Source organism: Apodemus sylvaticus, chromosome 1, assembly GCF_947179515.1.
Source record: "Apodemus sylvaticus chromosome 1, mApoSyl1.1, whole genome shotgun sequence".
NCBI classification, from domain to species: domain Eukaryota; kingdom Metazoa; phylum Chordata; class Mammalia; order Rodentia; family Muridae; genus Apodemus; species Apodemus sylvaticus.
Genome location: NC_067472.1, coordinates 85,010,989 through 85,014,972, shown reverse-complemented (window position 1 = coordinate 85,014,972; position 3,984 = coordinate 85,010,989).

The window sequence follows — 3,984 nt, the reverse complement described above, 5'->3', positions numbered from 1 at the left end:
AACACTCAAGGATGCGGAGACAAGCCTAGATTTTCCAAGTGTCCCTGAGAAGAGGTGAGAAACCACAGGAGATAGGAAGATGGAGATAAGAGGAAACGGAGAGAAGACACAAATCAAGGAATACAGTTAACCTTTTCTAAGCTTTGTGTATTTATTTCCGGAGGGGGGTGGCGGTGCACAGCAGTGTTCACGTAGAGATCAGACAGCTTGGAGGAATTGCTGCTTACTTCCCTTTGAGATCCACCTCAGCGGGCAGGCTTTTCAGCAAGTCCCTTCCCCCACCCATGGAGCCCTCTTCCCAGCCCCTGACAACTCCTTCTCCCCCGAACCTCCGAAGAGAAATAGGAGGCGTCTGACTCCTTGATCGCAGGAATTCTGTCCTCCAGAATGATTTGAGCTGCTCAGTTTGCAGTAATTTGTTAAGACGATAAGTGTAGGAACCCTATGGGCTTGGAGCCATGGGCCCGCTGGCTTTGTGACGGAGCAGATTTGTTGCAATGGAGCAGCAACAGCAGTAGGTACCCGGCAGCATTGGCTGTGAGAATTTGCTTTCTTCATTCTGCCCACAATCTCATTGACCCATAAGTGTCAGATATCGGTCTGGTCTAATCAGAGAATGAAGTCGTGTGCGTGTGCGTGTGCGTGTGTGTGTGTTGGGACAGAGCCTCCCTGCTGAACCTGGACAAGATTAACCAGTGAGTTCCAGGGATCCTCCCCTCCTCCACACCTCCACTGTTAGGATTACACTCACCTGCCCTGATGTCTGGTGTTCATTTATTTTTATTTTTATTTTTATTTTTTTTTAACAAGAGAGCAGGGGATCAAACTCTCAACTTTGTAAGACAAGTACTTGATTGACTGAGTCATCTCCCCAGACCCTGAAGAAGTTTTTTGTTGTGTTTGTTTAAGACAAGATTCTCTGTGTGGCCCTAGTTTTCCTGAAACTTGCTTTGTAGAGTAGGCTGACCTTGAACTCAGAGATCTGCCTCCTAAATGCTGAGATTAAAGGTGTGTACTCCCACTACCCGCTTAATTGTTTTTAATTATATGTGTTGATGTGTCTCTGTGTGATTTTATGTGTGTGAATGAAGATGTGTGCAGAATCCAGAAGTAGGCATTGGATCCCCTATAGCTGGGGTCAGAGGCAGTTGGGAGCTACCTAATGTGGATAGGGGGAACAGGAAAACAGATGATAGGTTCTTTTCTTCCTTTTTTTTTTTTTGTTTTTGTTTTTGTTTTTGTTTTTCAAGACAGAGAGTTTCTCTGTGTAGCCCTGGCTGTTCTAAAACAAACTCTGTAGACCAGGCTGGCCTCAAACTCAGAAATCCACCCGCCTCTGCTTCCCAAGTGCTGGGATTGAAGGCATACACCACCACCACCCAGCTGATAGTTTCTTATTTACCCAAAGCCATATCTTCAGGACTGAGGACAATATTGCCCAAAAGAATACTGATTGAAAAAAATTAGTCTTGCTTCTTTTAAGTGTGCATGTGTGTGTGTGTGTGTGTGTGTGTGTGTGCGCGCACACACACTCTCATGTACACTCTCGAGTGCTAGGGACCAACCCCAGGGTCTCCTACAGATTAAACACAATTTACCTATATGATAAGCTACAATACCTGCACCCTGCTTTTTTATTCTTGGTGAAAGTTATACGATCTGAACTCCATTGACATTTGAACTCAAAGGCAGAGGCAAACACTTCTGCCCAGACCTGCCCATCCTAAGAGCTAACAGAATTATTGTCTGGACATGGGCAAGCCCTGTCCTGTCCTGGAAGATCACCCTTTTCTGCAGCCACAGGAAGGACACAGAGTTCTCTTTATCTCCCCCATATAACGCTGAGTATATTTACACACACACACACACACAGAGGTAATTTAGTACAAGTCAGAGTTTATTCCACACTTACTAGACTTGATCACACAAAAACAGGCCTTGGAGAGGAGCACAACTGCTTCTCAACTCAAACCCCAGAGAGGCGAAGTTTGCTCCACCCAGCCTCTCTCCAGCAGCCTTGTCTGCTGGCTGGCCTCCCCCATGCCTGCTGACCATGCTTCTCTGGTGATTTATGCTTGTGTGACAGAGTAAAGGCATATCAAATGCAAACCCAGACAGCCCCAGGGAGGGGTGGGGAGGTCACAGCCAGAGCAACCAGGCTGTGTTTCGTTTTGGGGGTTTTCTGTTTCTAAGTGACATTTAACTATAACCTTCGTAAGAGTAATCAGTGTCCCCTAGTGAAACCAGAACAAAGAAAGAAAAGCTCAGAGATAAAGCCATTGCTCACGCCCCTGCCTCATGAATCCACCTCCCTTTCCATATAAAGGAAGTGGGGTTCTGTCTAAGTTTGTACTGCAAGCATGCTGATATGTTTTTAAATGCTCAATTCTATGTGTAAAGTTAAAAGGAGTTTTCCTTTACCAGCGATGCCCACCACATTAAAAACAACAATAACAAAAACAAAACTAAACTAAACTGGTCTGGATTCTTCTATATCTTTTCCTATTCAAATATATAGGCAAATAAAGCTAGAAGCCCCACTCTCAGGACACCCTAAGACAGGAGAGGAGCAATTTCACGGGCTCTGCGAGTCTTTATAAAAACTGTTCTGGGGTAGAGAGATGGCTCAGCTGTTGAGAACACTTGTCGCTCTTGAAGAGGATTCAGGTTCAGTTCTCAGGACCCATGTGTGGTTCAAAACTGGAAAACTCCAGCTCCAGGAGACCCAAAGCCTCTTCTGACCTCCACAGGCAACATACATGTGTGTGGTACATGCAGACAAAACACTCATGAAGTAAATTAAAATAAACAGCAACCAAAACTGTTCTAACCTCAAAGCCTAGGCTGGTCTTAAACTAGCAATCCTGCTTCTGCCTCTTTTTTTAAACTTTTTTTTTTGTATATTTTGTATACAAAATATATTTTGTATATATTTTTTTCTTTTTCTTTTGCTTTGTGTTTTGAGGGTTTTTTTGGTTTTGTTTTGAGACAGGGTTTCTCTGTGTAGCCCTGGCTGTCCTGGAACTCATTCTGTAGACCAGACTGGTCTTGAACTCAGAAATCTGCCTGCCTCTGCCTCTGCCTCCCAAGTGCTGGGATTAAAGGCGTGCGCCACCACCTCCCAGCTGTATATTTTCTACCTAGAGATCCAGCCACTTTTGAACTTTTAGTTTTAAGCATTTTTTAACTTTTATATATTAACTTTTATATATGTTTCGTCTGCATGTATGTCTGTGTACCACAGCATATGCTTGGTGTCAGCAGAGGCCAGAAGAGGACTTCAGAACCATTGCAGCTGGAGCTACTGCTGTCACCCACCACGCAGGTGCTGGGAAGCTGATCTCGTCAAGGAGCAGCCGGAGTTCTCAGAGGCTGAGCTCTCTCTTCAGCCCTCGGCCTTGGCTTCTTGAGTTCTGCAGTTACAGGCACGTGCCACTCCATCCAGCTCCATACATAGTTGCGTTTGTTGTTGTAATTTAAAAGTGGACATCTATTCTAATTTCATTTTTTTTGTTGTTTTGCTTTTTTTTTTTTTTTTTTTTTTTGGATTTCCTTTTTTCAAGACAAGGTTTCTCTGTATAGTCCTGGCTGTCCTAGAACTCACTCTGTAGACCAGGCTGGCCTCAAACTCAGAAATCTGCCTGCCTCTGCCTCCCAGAGTACTGGGATTACAGGCGTGCGCCACCACCGCCCCGCTTCTAATTTCATTTTTAAATTACAGTAATTGTTTCTGCATGTGCATGCATGTATGTAGGTGCACACGTACTATGGTGTTTATGTTGAGGCCAGAGGATTTCCTGCAGAAATCAGTTATCTCCCACCACGTGAGTTCCAGAGATGGACTCAGGCTTATGTGTCAGGCTTGGCAAAAGCCTTCATCTCCTGAGCCATCTTATCAACACCCCCAGTTTCTTTTGCATGGTGCATACGCTCTTTACCCTTAAGCATGTAACGGAGAGTGGAATTGCCAGGATCTAGAATAAC